Source organism: Zeugodacus cucurbitae, chromosome 3 (assembly GCF_028554725.1).
Source record: "Zeugodacus cucurbitae isolate PBARC_wt_2022May chromosome 3, idZeuCucr1.2, whole genome shotgun sequence".
NCBI classification, from domain to species: Eukaryota; Metazoa; Arthropoda; class Insecta; order Diptera; family Tephritidae; genus Zeugodacus; species Zeugodacus cucurbitae.
The window spans coordinates 42,060,800-42,078,195 of record NC_071668.1 but is presented as its reverse complement, the minus strand read 5'-3'; positions in this window follow the sequence as shown (position 1 = coordinate 42,078,195).

Below are 17,396 nucleotides of genomic sequence, written 5' to 3'. Positions count from 1 at the left end.
GCAAACTGTGACTAATAAAAGACCTCAATCAGGCTCTCCCCCTATTGATCAAAAACGAACAAAAAGAAACAACAATACAAACTTAGCAGATAGCTATAACTCTATTTCAACAACTCAACTCAACAACAATAACATCAGCAGCAATTCCAACAGCACAAACATGTTTGCCGGGCTACAAGACGAATCGGATAGCAATAACGTAATGGATCAAAACATAGAAGAGAATACACCAAAACCACCACCAATTATTGTACCAAATATTAGAGATATTAGCGGTATGATTAAGTATTTCGTAACTATTATTAATAAAGCTTAAACAAGAGCGTGCGTATAGAATCGTTTTAAAAAACTTACATTTCTCTACTCCAGTAGATGATATTAAAAAAGAAATAGAAGCGTTGGGTTTTAAGGTTAGGAACGTTAGCAATATACGAAGTAGATTTACGAATATGCCTTTATGCATGCATTTTGTCGACTTAGAACCAAGCAATGATAATAAAAATATCTGTTGTACAATGCCATCGCTGTCAAGAGTTTGGGCGTACCAAATCATATTGTACAAAATCGTACAGGTGTGTGAAGTGTGGTCTGGACCATGCAACAGCTGAATGCGTTAAAAGTAAAGATACGCCTGAGAAATGCATTAATTGTTTACAAAACCACCCAGCAAATTACAAGGGATGCAAGGTGTACCAAAACCTTGCCAAAAAATCTAATATGACTGATAAAAGAAACAATTTCCCATCATACTCCTATGCCCCTCATAATTTCCCCCAACTGAATAATTTTAAACAACCAGAAAATGTGTATGCCAACCCAAATATATCATATGCCCAATGTGTTCAAAGTAATTTTAATTCAGAAAACAACGTTCTTGAAAAAATTTAAACCTTACTTTCTAAACAGCTTGAGCTTACTCCAAGTCTGTTTAAAATGATGTCCATTCTTTTGGAAAAACTATGCAAGTAGGTCTCCGAATAGCTATTTGGAACGCCAATTGTCTGACTAATCATACCGAGGAAGTAAAAATATTCCTAAATACAAACAATATAGACATTTTCTTAGTGTCTAAAACCCATTTCACAACTAAATCGTACTTCAAAATCATCGGTTATGATCTTATATGTGCAAACCATCCACACAACAGAGCCCATGGGGGTTCCGCCATTTTAATCAAATCCAGAATCAAATATGAATGTCTGGAAGAAGTTAGAGAACAATATCTACAAGCAGCAGGAGTAAAAGTTAAATGTGATAACCATGAGCTACCAATTTACTCTGTATACTTTCCTCCAAGATTTAACCTTAAAACAGACCAATACGTTGATATTTTTAGACAGTTTGGTTCAAAATTTTTGGCAGGTGGGGACTTCAATGCAAAGCACCCTTGGTGGGGCTCTAGGATCATAAATCCAAAGGGCAGATAACTTGAAAAATGTATTACCCAAAGAAATTTTTCCATTTTATCAACAGGCACTCCAACATATTGGCCAAGCGACCCAAGAAAAAATCAGGATCTTCTCGATTTTGTGATATACTCTGGTTTACCCAGACATAAGTTAATTATTCAAGACAGTAATGAACTAAGTTCAGATCACTCGCCTTTAATTGTTTCATATAATGAAAATGTTTACCAGACTTCCAAAAAATATAAGATCTTTACCCCGAAAACCGATCTCAAATCCTTCCAATATTGGATCGATAAACATATTGACCTTAACGTGCCCTTAGAAAATGGTGGTGAATTAGATTCAGCGGTAGAATCATTTACAAACTTGGTTCATGAGGCCGCATATCTATCTAGCCCGATAAGAAACCAGCTGACTTTTACTGATCATTTACAGGTTCCTGCTGAAGTGTTGGGTCTTATTAAAGAAAAAAGAAGATTAAGAAAAGCCTGGCAGCTAATAGATAAAAACGTGAAGATAATGTTTATACCTCCTAATACGACGTCGCTAATACAACCACTCGCTCAGGGCATTATTGCTACTTTTAAACGTTATTCTGTGAAGCATTCTTTTCAACACATAGTAAATGAAATTGAAACAAATAACAAAATGAATGTAATATCTGCATGGAAAGTGTTCGATTTAAAAAATTGCATAGACTGCATTAGTTTCTCTGTAAGAGAAATTAAGAAAATCACTTTAAATAGGTGCGGGAAAACCTGTGGGCGGTTGTAGCGGTAATGGATACTGAGAATGAGACATTACCTAAATATGCCGGTATTTTCCAAGTTTTCCACACGATCGGAAGAGAAGAATTCCACGATATAACTATTGAAGATATCAATGAACTTTTCGAAAATGTTGTTATTTCCGACGATGAGAAAACGATTGTAATGACAACAAAGAGAATGAGGAGGACAGGGAAGAACATTCAAACGCTGCTCGTCTTAGTGCATAGTATCATTATAAAATCATTTCCTCAACTTGGACCCAAACACGGAACGGTCCGCAAGATTACAGCGCCAATTAAATGAAGCAGTAAAATGCTACCGTGAGTTGCAACTTTAAATGTGAGGAATGTAGATTTGTATGTTCACATTTATATGTATATATGTATATATATATTTCTGCACGCGTATGCAGAGAACGTATAACATTCACATTATTATGAAATTTGCCGACGGCAAATCAATGATTGTTCGAGTTCTTAATGATATTATTGATTATTATATAATTTATTTAAATAATTAAAGAATAAGACGAACTTTTTAATCAGATATAAATAAAAATTAACTTAAAATAAATAAAAAATATCTAATAAAAATTAAATGAAAAACAGATAGAAATAAAAATATTATTGAATAATATATAGATTTAATAAAACATGACTTTCAGAATTGTTTACCATCAATTGATAAATTCTCGCATATTTTATTCACACATATTTTCCTATTTTGCCTAGCCATCGAATTCCCTAGTTGAGAAAGGGCATCAGGTTCGACGCCCATCATAAACATTATTCTTATTAATTTTATTAATAATTTGGTAAAAATATGATTTTATTAATTAAATAGTAATTATATCAATTTATAAATTAGTTTGAATAACATAAAATAAAAAATAATAAAAAATTTAAATGAATTTGAAAAATATCACATGATTATTTCATGTGCCAGCAATTTCTCGTTTTACAGATTCCCTGCTGCTAAAACTGAAATCGCTGTTAACTTTTCAGAAGGTGAATTCCCCGGTAGTGTGGTAAATTCCCCCGTTGAAAGTTTTCAGACTTGAATTTATTTCGCTGTCGAACCTGCACCTTCTCTATGTTGTAAGTTCTCTGGTTATGCTTTGCCTTTCTTTGCACTGAGCAGCGAAGTGGCCTGTTTTTCCACAGTTGTAGCATTTCAAATTGTGCTGTTTGTTGCTGTTTTTATAGTAGTTGTTTGATGCGTTGCATATTCCGTTTGGCTTTGAACTATTCTTTTAGTCAGAATTTTCTCGAACCATGAACGCTTGCACGCACCACATGTTTTTCGCCTTTTGCCCTCTCCTATTAATTTTTTTATTAAATTAAGATTAGGTAATTCGTCGTGGGACTCTAATGCGGCGACCAAATTTTCAAAAGATTTTGGTAAACTTGATAATAGCATTATGACGAAAAATTCATCTTCTTCAAGCTTCTCTGCCAATGAAGTAATGGAAAATGGAAATATTACGTACGGTGAAAGAAATGTAATATGTATATACAATACCAATTTAGTTAACAACATTTAAATAAATCATATTTGTTAACAAAATAGATATTTATGTGAAATTATAGCAGAAAACTGTTTCGAAAATACATTTGTATGTTACATATTTAAATATACATTTTTAATTGTTCGTCAAGCTATTTTCAGATCTAGTGAATGTATTAATATTGTTATGACATGTGTGTTTTCAAATAATGTAAAACCACCATTGTATGTATGTATGTGAATCGACGATAGTGCGCCACTTCTCTCTCTCCTTCGCAGTTCGGCGCCAGTTGGAGATCCCAAGTGTAACCAAGTCGCTCTCCACCTGGTCCCTCCAACGGAGTGGGGGCCTTCCCTTTCCTCGGCTTCCTCCGGCGGGTACTGCACCGAACACTTTCAGGGATGGAGGGTTTTGCGTCCATTCGGAGAACATGACCTAGCCAGCGTAGCCGCTGTCTTTTTATTCGCTGAACTATGTCAGGTGAATGTGTACCTGCCGGGTTATAACGGCATGCCATTTGCCATACAAAACGTATGTACTTACCCGGGTGTGTTGCTGGTGACGTGCGTAAAAAAGTTCTGCTGTTGACATAAAGGTTAATTATTATAACATTTGTTTATGAATTAGCGGTAAAAGAAGGCTGCAAGGAATCCAAGTCATGTGTATCATCGACAACAGTAGCAGTAGATATGTATAACGCCTTCATTTCGTCCGTGAATAAGCCTTTTAGCGCAGTATTTGTTTATATAATTCCTGAAAGCAAGATTTTAATTTATGTTTTATAAATATATATGTATTTACTTCAAATATGTTTACCTCTTTAAAAAGGCAGCTTAGTATATTTCCCAATAACCCTTATACTCCTCATCATATTATTACATTAGATTTTGGACATTTTATTTTATGTAACTTACCAAGTTTGAAAAGGTTATGATATTGTCTCCATAATTACCTATTTCTTATTGAACTAGATTACAAAATGGTTCCGGCAAATAATAGAAGATTTATAATTAAAAGTGTATATTTCATTACGACCAGTTTTTGCTCAATTGTTATTACATCCAGGCAGTACGCACTATATACATAAATATATTTTTCACTTACAGCCGGTTTGAAAAATTATCGACATATTTCAGTTTCACCATTTGACTTAATTTTTGTTTAAATGATCCGCTTTGCCATTTAAATATTATATACTGTCATATACAACAATGTTTACGTTTTTCTATCAGCTGATTTCCAAAATTTTTCCATTTTGACAAATCAATACAATTTTTTGTATATCAGTTTTAAATAATGGTGAAACAAAGTAAACTTAAGATAAAGTAAAATAAAATTTAAAATTAAAATTAAATATAATTTTATTTATAATGAAAAAATTTCGTGAAACCGGCTGTTAGAATTTTAAATAATAATTAAGCACTAGCCTTGACCTCAACTCTATCATGCTTGTGTTTCTTCTTCTAATTTCCGCTAGATTTCCGGTTCTTTACTTTTGCTAACTGTGAGAGTAACTTGTAATTTTTTACATTCTTCCTCTCCCTAACTGCCACCAACTCCTACCAGTATAGATACACACTAATGTATTTCTTTCAGCTGTCCTCTACCTCCTTCTTTTCCATACCATGGGAAACCCGTGATTACTCAAAACATTTTTGAATGGAACCTCAGAATTATATCAATATTAATTGCATAGATATTTCTGCTGTGAAGCTTTGAAAGCAAAATTTTTGGTGTAAAAACTTCTTATGGCGCGTTGGCCACTTTTGTGGGTGAGCATTTTTAGCCATTCTCGCGACAGAATACTCTCTTGTATTCTTATAATATAAGTGCTGAACACAAAGACGACGACACGACACGACGTAGCGACGGCTGATCACAAATGTCGCTTTGAAGCCAGCGTCTTGAACATTTTGAAGACGGCAACGACATATCAAACAGCAATTTCATTGTTGCCGTATTAAAATCTTTCACTTCACTAAAATTTACATATTTAGGTTAAAGTGAAATTATTTGTGCAAAAAATGTAAAAATGGTCGATTTATTTGTTTTAAATAATCGATTGTTATTATAAATGATATATCAAAGTTATTTTAGGTTTCTGCGGGCAAAATAACGTCATTCTTATTAGAACTTTGAATAATTTTACATTTCACTTATTAGTGGCAGCTCTATAGCGGCCATTGTCGTCGGCAAAATTAGAAACATTTCTAATTTGGCGACAGCGAAGACAACCCTTTTGTCGTGAAGTCGTGCTGTTGTCAAAAAATCTGTGCCCATAAGAACGCGTGTATTTTAATATTTGACAGATGTCGCTCGTCGCTTGTCGTCTTCTATGTGTTCAGCACAATATGTATACGTTCTTTGCATGGGCATTACATACCTATATGTATACTCAGAGTGTATAGGTATGCGAGAGCGCTGCATGCTATACGCAGTCTTTGCATGGGCATTTGTTCGTCAGAAATTTGGTGTGAGTTATTGCTCATAGAAATAATTTAATCTCCGAAAAAATTGTTCAGATCGGTTCACTATAGCATATAGCTGCCATACAAACCGACTTACTTTTTCTTACGTCTTTAGATTTGCTTAGTTACTAAAAGAAATACACCTGTGAAGGGTATATTAAGTCAGACATGGCGAAACAAGCGAACAAAGATTATTGTAAACGATACAGAGATAAACGAAGAACGTTAAATTTATTATCAACTGACCAACCGTTTGTACAACAAAGTGTATCGTATGTATCCTCAAATCACTGGTCCATCTACCAGAGATGTGCCTTATGTACCTCCAACAGTAATACATTCATCTCAAATCGCTGGTTCATATACCAGATGTCAAAAAACAACCATTAATTCAATTTTTATATGAAGAATTTGATTTAACGATGTCCAATGATCGCAATCTTAGCACAACAAAATACAAAACTACTATTGATGCAGTATTCACAAGATATATAAATAGATTTAAATCAAAATGGTTCATTTCGTACTTTAGTTACCATAGACCTATTGTTTCAGTTTTAGAATTTGATGAAAATCCTGATAATTATGATGAAAATGCTGATAATGATGATATAAGAGTTGTTGAAATTATGGATGAGAATTGATAAATTTTGTATTTACTATTTTACTAACCACTTCCTTTGAATATAGTTTCTATATTATTATACTTCATGTCCATTCAAAAAGTGCCCACATTGCTTTGATAAACTTGATTTTTTATGTACAATTTCTCATGCCGCGAGCGCACCTAAAAAAGTGCCCAACGCGCCATAAGTTCAAGTTTTCACTTCTGCTTGCACTCCCGTAGTGCAACCCCACTAGGTTTTATTGTCATTCATTGGCATTACTTTAAAATATCTTAACAAGTAATTTATTCAATATGATATTGATAAATTTTTAAAATGTAAATAGGTTGGTACTCTTCTTCTTCTGAAAGCCAGAAGTAGTCAGCACATGCTAGCTGTAGAGAAACACTCTTTGCAGCTGTTGACCAAAGCTGCGACATTTTTTGACAGTTTGTAGTGAAAATCAGTTCTGATTAACCCAATGTGACCAACAGATGGCGCTAAATCAGAGTCGCACAGGGGGATTTAGAGTAGTTCAGCTTCAAAAAACTTCGGAGAAGTGTCGTTTTTGCATGGCGAAATCTGGTTAAATCCTCTGGTTTATTTAGTTAAACCACTCAACGGCCAAAACCTCGCGGATTAGTGTCTGTGGGAACATAATATTAAATTTGCTGCAAGTAATTTTATTCGTTATATGTTTTTGTAACGTGAATCTCCTATCCAAGTGAATTCAGCGTCTCATCCGCCCACAAAATTGATGTCAATTCATTATTAGCTGTTCTATCTATCTCGGAAGATCTATTGTATATATGATGTATTTTTGTATACTACTCTGAGGTACTCCAGCCCTGGTCGATCGTTCATCAGATATGAAGTCTTCAACTTAAACTGTAAATTTTCTATTTTTAAATAGGATTCCAAGGATTCATGCAATTCTAATGATATCGTTTTTTTTTATTTTATATAAAAGTCCTTCATACCACATTATCGAACGCCTGGACTACAGCTAAAAATATACATTCGCTCATTTACTCGAATAGTGTCACAACTCAAAAAAGTCTCTTATTCAGCAAATATAGAAAAATGCCATCAGTTTATTGACAAATCTAGTGGCCTGTAATATATTAAATACAATGTTGAGCATAAATGGGCCAAATAGAGTGTACTAATGCTTTTTCTTGGACATAAACTTGACCCACCTTGAATTATGCCGTTAATTGTGAAAAATATAAATCAATTTCGCTGTCATAAGTCAAATGTGTCGTTTTTGCTGAAAAAAGCAATACGAAAAATCATAACAAGTTTAAGAACGGCACATTCGTATATCACGGTTTATTTTCCTACGCATCGGAATGAAATTTTTATACAATATGGACAATGAATATGCGCACATTTCTATATACTCAACTCAAAAAAGTTGTTTTTTGAGTTATGACACTATTCAAGTAAATGAGCGATATGTAGCAGAATAGTATTCTCTGAGCTCGAACGCTTTTTTGATTTCGTTAGTAATCACATTTACTTGCTGTATAGTGTCACGAAACCTGAACTGCTAAGCTAGTATTATATTATTTTCTGGGAGGAAATAAGATACTTTTGTATCCGAAACTGAGGTTAAGGTAAAAGAGCAAAGAAAGTACAGTTATAGCAATACATATTTCGTAACTCAATTAGCATTTTTGGAGTAATATTATCATATACTATTATTTTTTAAATATTATTTTTGGAGTAATATATTCAAGCTCTTTTATGATGCTAATAGTTTCAGAAGATGAAGTTTTAAGATCAGAGTAGGACAGTTTCAAATCACTTCGAAAACACTTCACCGAAGTGATTTGAAACTGATCTAATCTAAATCTTCTTTGTTTAATAACAGCTGATTTTGACACTTCAAACAGTCAAAGTGAAAAAATAAACACACAATTTAAAACAAGAAAAGTTAACAGACAAAACAAAAGTTAAAAGACAGCAAAACAAACAAAGTGCAAAAATATATTAATTAAAATAAAACAAGTAAAGAAAGGCTAAGTTCGGGTGCAACCGAACATTTTATACTCTCGCAATTTATTGAAGAAATTTTATTAAGATAACACACAAATTTACCCATAAATTCGGTATAAAGTTTAATAGAATAACGAAAATCTTCATATACAGATATGAGGGCTGAGGTAATTCCTGAACCGATTTCATGCATTTTCACCAGCAAGGTACACTATATCCAAGACTATACGCTCACTTAATTTTGCTAGGATATCTCACATATTAACCGATACATATATGCGGAATAAAGCCCACCGTATTTTTGAAAAACCTATAATTAGGTATATGGGAGCAAGGAGATGATATTTTTGAAAAGCCTATAATTAGGTATGTGAGAGCTAGGAGATGTTATGACCCGATTTTAATAATTTTTGGAACAGAGACACACTGTTAAAAGAAAACAATTTCCACCGAATTACATTAAATTATTTGAGAGATTTACCCATATTTTCGGTTAAAATTTACCCTTAGGCGATGAGTTCAATTGTCCGTTTTCGACAATTTTTTCATAAGTGATGCCACGGATCATATACAGTATTTGTGTAAACTTTTATTTCGCTATCTTCATTGGTTCCTTATGTATAAATTATAAAGTGAAGAAATCAGATGAAATTCAAAATTGTTATCGGGGTGTCAAGAAAATATTATATATCGAATTTCATTGAAATTTGTCGAGTAGTTCCTGGGATATGGTTTTTGACCCATAAGTGGGCGATGCCACACCCATTTTTCATTTTGTGTGCATCTGAGTGCAGCTTCCCTCTGCTATAAAATTTAGTGTTTCTGAAAGTTTGGTTTATATAGCTTCATTGGTTTGCGAGATATATACAAATAACCGATTTGGGGGCGGGGCCACGCCCACTTCCCAAAAAAGTTACATCCAAATATTCCCCTTCCTAGTGCGATCCTTTATTCCAAATTGTACTCTTATAACTTTATTTGGCTTAGTTATGACACTTTATAGGTTTTTGGTTTTCGACATTTTGTGGGCGTGGCAATAGTCTAATTTTGTCCATCTTCGAAAGCAACCTCCTCAGGGTGCCAAGGAATACGTGTTCCAAGTTTCGTTAAGATTTACTCAAGTTATCCGATGCACGGACAGACAGATGGCATGGCGCTGGACATTTCCTCATAAATATGTAGATTTTTTATTGAGAAGAAAAGCTGAGGAATTTTATCTTGCCATAGTTGTATCAGATCGGCCTCGGCAGCCTCACTCCAAATCACACTCTTCTTTTTTTGACACTAGATGAGTTGAAATCGACCGATGAAATAAAAACAAAATTACATAGCTTCACAAATAAATTCAGATAGCTAATAAATTATGAAGTAAGTATGTACATTATTAAATATTATTTATTATTATTTATTTTTTATAGTCTTAGACAAGAGAAGCATAAAATTGAACCATCCGGTGGCTCCGCGAGTGGGTGGAAATATTACGGCGCTTCACCAAAAAGTAGGAGCTACAAGCTACAGCTAGGATTTGTTCCGCCGAGCTTGTGGAGGACAGCATTGTAGGTAATAGCCTTTTTACAAAGTAGCTAATTGATCAATTTAAAGGCCTCTGCTCTATTAAAACGCTTATTAAGATCGATTTACCATCCAAAATAAAAATCCATATTAATTTTTAATTAAATGTTAATCGACTTGAAAATGAAATGCAACTCTGCGACAAAGACTTTTTTTTACAAGGAGGGAGCATCGAAAGCCTGAAACCTCCTACCGTCCTGTACAGTTCCCCCCAGTACCACCGTCAAGTATTACGTCGGGAGGATGGTTGAGTTACAATCATGCGTACGTGATGGTCAAAATGCATTCAGTTACAAGTTGCATTTACTTAGCCCCACCCCTGTTGGTCTAATTCCCCGCCTCGTACATTGTTCGTCGCCGACCCTTCCCGTCACGTCAATGTTAGTGTGTTAAGTCGTAGTTGTTCGTTGCATTTAACACCTTACTTCTCCGCCGCTGTTAGCTCGTTGTGATTTCATGATTCTGGCTGCAGCTTCGCAAACAGCTTTTAAAGGTTTTACTAGGTTATCATTTACTAGGTTATCATTATTTATACCAAACGAATTTTTGAGATGTTGCCTCTCATGGTTATATTTCGGGCAATGGAAGAATGTGTGTTCTACAATCAATGGTTGCGCCTCCGCAGTAATTACATATATCGTTTGTTTCGTGTCCGAATCGTTTCAAATACGCTTTGAAGCAGCCATGTCCTGGAGGATTTGAGTTTGGTGGAAATCCACTTCACCATGCGTTCTATTTAGCCAAGGTTCAATGTTGTGGATCAAACGAAATGTCCATTCCCAGCGTTTAAGACAGTGCTTCACGGTTTCTGTCCTGGCAATTCTTTTTAGTGACGTGTGCGGTAAACTCTCATTCATAACATACTGAAACTCCTTGGCTAAGAGGTCTACGGGGTGTAAGCCCGCAATTACTAGAGCAGTGTCTTCCGAAACTGTACGAAATGCGGAGCGCAAGTGGCATATATAGAAAAAAGGCCACGACAATATGATTTTATTTCGAGGGCTTTCCCCATATTTGGTCGCCGAACAGAACGACTGACTTAAGTACCCCAGCTAGTAGTCGTTTTATATTTTGCTTTGGCCCACGAGTATTGAGCATTAATCGGGTCAAAGCTTAGCACACTTTTTCGCATGTGTAAGCTAAGTGTCCCTTAAATGACATCCTTTCATCAAGAATAATACCCAAGCGGCGAAATCCGCTTATGCGGTTGTGCGTAGGGTTTGGGATCCACCACAGAAAAACACCCCCCAATGAAAAGAAAGAAACAGTCTCGGATGAGAGACCCCAATTTTGATGACGACCTCTGCAAACGTTTGGAGGAAGGAGTCATATGTAGAAGTTCACGTAAGTGAGGAAAGTTTCTGACTGTCATTCACTTGGGAGTGGCCAGGAACGATTCTTTTACATGTGGCTCAAGCAGTTCACGACTTCCGGTCTTAGACCAAGTATCCTCTGGGTAGCCAACAGACATCCGTTTGGAGGCCAGCTAAAGTGAGAAGGCGAAACCCGCTTATGCGGTTGTGAGTAGGGTTTGGGACCCACCACAGAAAAACACCCCCCAATGAAAAGAAAGAAACAGCCTCGGATGAGAGACCCCAATTTTGATGACGTTTGCAAACGTTTGGAGGATGGAGTCATATGTAGAAGTTCACGTAAGTGAGGAAAGTTTCTGACTGTCATTCACTTGGGAGTGGCCAGGAACGATTCTTTTACATGTGGCTCAAGCAGCTCACGACTTCCGGTCTTAGACCAAGTATCCTATGGGTAGCCAACAGACATCCGTTTGGAGGCGAGCTAAAGTAAGAAGGCGAAACCCACTTATGCGGTTGTGCGTAGGGTTTGGGACCCACCACAGAAAAACACCCCCAATGAAAAGAAAGAAACAGCCTCGGATGAGAGACCCCAATTTTGATGACGACCACTGCAAACGTTTAAAGGACTACGAATTAAGGGCATGCACCTGGAATGTCCGGACCCTTAATTGGGAAGGTGCCTCTGCCCAGCTGGTTGATGTCCTCGTAAGAGTAAAGGCTGACATCACCGCAATCCAAGAAATGCGATGGACGGGACAAGAACGGAAGAAGGTGAGTCCTTGTGACATCTACTACAGCGGTCATACAAAGGAGCGCAAATTTGGTGTTGGATTTGTGGTGGGAGAGTGACTCCGTCGCCGAGTCCTGGCATTCACCCCGGTGGATGAACGTCTTGCAACAATCCGCATAAAAGCGAGGTTCCTCAACATATCGCTTATTTGCGCCCACGCCCCAACGGAAGAGAAGGACGATGTGATCAAAGATACCTTCTATGAGCGCCTAGAACGTACCTATGAGCGCTGCCCCCGCCACGATGTCAAAATCGTGCTTGGCGATTTCAACGCTAGGGTGGGTAAAGAAGGTGTCTTTGGCACAATAATCGGAAAATTCAGCCTCCATGACGAAACATCACCAAACGGTCTGAGGCTGATCGGCTTTGCCGCCGTCCGAAATATGGTCGTCTGTAGTACTAGATTCCAGCATAAGAAAATCCATCAAGCTACTTGGCTGTCCCCGGATCGAATCACTCGCAACCAGATCGATCATGTTGTGATAGATGAACGACATGTCCATCTGGCTATGTAAGCTGACGTTGAGCAACACCAAAAGCTCCGTCAGGATCGGGAAGGACCTCTCCGAGCCGTTCGATACCAGACGAGGTTTCAGACAAGGTGACTCACTCTCGTGTGATTTCTTTAACCCGATGCTGGTGAAAATAATACGAGCTGCAGAGCTAAATAGAGAAGGTACAATCTTCTATAAGAGTGTACAGCTACTGGCGTACGCCGATGATATCGATATCATTGGAAACAACACCCGCGCCGTTAGTTCTGCTTTTTCCAGACTGGATAAGGAAACGAAGCGTATGGGTCTGGTGGTGAACGAGGACAAGACGAAATATCTCCTGTCGTCAAACAAACAGTCAGCGCATTCGCGTCTTGGCTCCCACGTCACTGTTAACAGTCATAACTTTGAAGTTGTAGATAATTTCGTCTACCTGGGAACCAGCATTAACAGCAATAACAATGTCAGCCTGGAAATCCAACGCAGAATCACTCTTGCCAACAGGTGCTACTATGGACTTAGTGGGCAATTGAAAAGTAAAGTCCTCTCTCGACGAACAAAAACCAAACTCTACAAGCCTCTCATCATTCCCGTCCTACTTTACGGTGCAGAAGCGTGGACGATGTCAACTTCCGATGAGACGGCACTAGGAGTTTTCGGGAGAAAGGTTTTGCGGAAGATTTATGGTCCCTTAAACATTGGCAACGGCGAATACCGCAGACGATGGAACGATGAGCTGTATGTGTTATTCGACGACATAGACATAGTCCAGCGAATAAAAAGACAGCGGTTACGCTGGCTAGGTCATGTTGTTCGAATGGATGAAAGTGCTCCAGCTCTGAAAGTATTCGATGCAGTACCCGCTGGTGGAAGCCGAGGAAGAGGGAGACCTCCACTCCGATGGAAGGACCAGGTGGAGAGGGACCCGGCTTCGCTTGGTATAACCAATTGGCGCCAAACTGCCAGAAGGAGGGATACGTGGCGCGCTGTTTTGGACTCGGCTATAACCGCGTAAGCGGTGTCTACGCCAGTCAAGAAGGAGAAAAATTTAATTGCTGATTGTGTAGTGATGTTTACCCCCTATGTGCTGAACATGGCAACTTTTCTGCCAGTAATAAGTACCGCTTTTTCGTCTTGCTAGGGTCAATCCGTGAGTTTTGAGCCAGTCGCCTATTAACGCTATTGTCCTGTTGGTTATCATAACTATTTCGTGTATGTGTTTTGCTATAACAACAACAGCAATGTCATCTGCAAAACCGATGATATGAATATTTTTGGGTACTTTGAGTCGCAGTACTCCGTCGTACATCATGTTCCAGAGTAGATGTCCAAGTACAGATCCCTGGGGTACTCCACCAGTGACTTTGTATTTTTTTGAGCCTTTATTTGTATTATAGCTCAAAATTCTTTCTTCGAAATAGCTTGCAATTATGTTGTAAAGATATTGAGGTACGGAGAAGCTTTTTAGTGCACTCAATATACTCTGCCAGTTCGCCGAATTCAAGTCATTTTCCACTTATAGCCCGTTCAGCCAGGGTCTTTACTAGGGTTACCGCTGCGGTTGTGGATCTTGCCTTCCTGAATCCAAATTGGTTTGGGGATAGTCCATCGGCAACGTCGATTGCCTTGTTTAGCCGTTGGTAATTGATCCGCTCTAAAACTTTTCCCGCGGAGTCTAACATGCAGAGAGGCCTGAAGTGGGACGGCTCTGTCAATGGTTTATTAGACTTTGGCAGCAATATAAGGTACCGCTTTTTCCATATGGTAGGAAAGCGACCTTTTTGAATGTATATATTGTAGATTGTTCGGAATGGGTCTATATTTCTGACAATCGCTGTTTTTAACGCTATGTTCGGAATTCTATCTGGTCCAGGGGCTTTAGATGTGTTTAACCGATCGCTTGCTTCTCGAACCTCCTGTTGGAGTTGGGGTCGGGTTGGGAAGAGTTCCGAAACTATTCTTCCAATTGTTGAGTGGGAGGTTGGCAAATGTCCGCGAGTACAGAGTTTTCCCATTATCGCTTTATATGCGAGTCCCCAAGCGTTATTTTGAACGTAGTTACACATTTTAATGAAACATTCCTGCTTACTTTTCTTAATCGACTGTTTTAAGAATTTCCTTTAGTTCTTCAAGTGTTTTTGGAGAGTTGTATAATATGAGGTATCACGTGATCTTTGGCATAAGCGCCTTGCTTCGTGGCATTCTTTACGTAGTTTCGCAATTGTCTCGTTCCACCAATACACAGGAGGGTGGTGGTTACGTCCAGATTGCTTGGACATGAGCACGCGCTCTTGATACACCTTTGTTAAATGTGCATTGATTTCCTACGTTTAAGAGCTCAAGATCCAGAAAGGCAAAGGCTTCTATTAAGTCTTTCCTCTGCTATTGGTTCTCTTGCATCCCCATTCGATAGCTCAGACATTAAAAGCAGTAAGTAGCAGCTATATATATATATATATATATATTTGGCGTAGGAACCGCTTTAAGCGATTATAGCTGAATCCGCCAGAGCGCGCCACTCATTCCTCCTTTTTGCTTTTTGGCGCCAACTGGAAACACCAAGTGAAGCCAGGTCACTTTGCACTTGGTCTTTCCACCGGAGTGGAGGTCGTCCTCTTCCGCGGCTTCCTCCAGCGGGTACTGCATCGAACACTTTCAGAGCTGGAGTGTTTTCTTCCATCCGTACAACATGACCTAGCCAGCGTAGCCGCAGTCTTTTTATTCGCTGAACTATGTCAATGTCGTCGTATAAATCGTACAGCTCATCGTTCCATCGTCTGCGGTATTCGCCGTTGCCAAGAGTCGTCTCATCGGATGTTGTCATCGTCCACGCTTCAGCGCCATACATCAGGACGGGAATAATGAGCGACTTATAGAGTTTGATTTTGGTTTGTCGAGAGAGGACTTTACTTTTCAATTGCCTACTCAGTCCAAAGTAGCACCTGTTGGCAAGAGTGATTCTGCGTTGGATTTCAAGGCAGACATTGTTGGTGTTGTTAATGCTGGTTCCCAGATAAACGAAATTATCTACAACTTCAAAGTTATGACTGTCAACAGTGACCTGGGAGCCAAGACGCGAGTGCGCTGACTGTTTGTTTGATGACAGGAGATATTTCGTCTTGTCCTCATTCACCACCAGACCCATACGCTTCGCTTCTTTATCTAGTCTGGAAAACGCAGAACAAACGGCGCGGTTGTTGCTTCCGATGATATCAATATCATCGGCATACGCCAGGAGCTGTACACTCTTGTAGAAGATTGTACCCTCTCTATTTAGCTCTGCAGCTCGTATTATTTTTTCCAGCAATAGATTGAAGAAGTCGCACGATAGTGAGTCACCCTGTCTGAAGCCTCGTTTGGTATCGAACGGCTCGGAGAGGTCCTTCCCGATCCTGACGGAACTTTTGGTGTTGCTCAACGTCAGCTTACATAGCCGTATTAGTTTTGCAGGGATACCAAATTCAGACATCGCGGCATAAAGGCAGCTCCTTTTCGTGCTATCGAAGGCAGCTTTAAAATCGATAAAAAGATGGTGAGTATCGATTCTTCTCTCTCGGGTCTTTTCCAAGATTTGGCGCATGGTGGATATCTGGTCCATTGTGGATTTTCCAGGTCTAAAGCCACACTGATAAGGTCCAATCAGTTCGTTGACGGTGGGCTTTAGTCTTTCACACAATACGCTCGACAGAACCTTATATGCGATATTGAGGAGACTTATACCACGGTAGTTGGCGCAGATTGTGGGGTCTGCCTTCTTCTGAATTGGGCAGAGCACACTAAGATTCCAATCGTCAGGCATGCTTTCTTCCGACCATATTCTACAAAGAAGCTGATGCATGCACCTTATCAGTTCTTCGCCGCCGTATTTGAATAGCTCGGCCGGTAATCCATCAGCCCCGGCCGCTTTGTTGTTCTTCAAGCGGGTAATTGCTATTCGAATTTCTTCATGGTCGGGTAATGGAACATCTATTCCATCGTCATCGATTGGGGAATCGGGTTCGCCATCTCCTGGTGTTGTACTTTCACTGCCATTGAGCAGGTCGGAGAAGTGTTCCCTCCATAATCCCAGTGTGCTCTGGACATCCGTTACCAGATTACCTTCTCGGTCCCTACATGATAATGCTCCGGTCTTGAAACCTTCTGTTAATCGCCTCATCTTTTCATAAAATTTTCGAGCATTACCCATGTCGGCCAGCTTTTCAAGCTTTTCATGCTCACGCATTTCGGCCTCTTTCTTTTTACGTCTGCAAATGCGTCTCGCTTCCCTCTTCAGTTCTCGATATCTATCCCACCCCGAAAGTGTTGTGGTCGATCGCAACGTTGCGAGGTAGGCAGTCTGTTTTCTCTCCACTGCGGAACGACAATTCTCATCATACCAACTGGTTTTTTGGCGTTGCCGGAGACCAATTGTTTCGGCTGCAGCGGTATGCAATGATGCCGTTCCACAGCTCCCTTATATCGAGATGC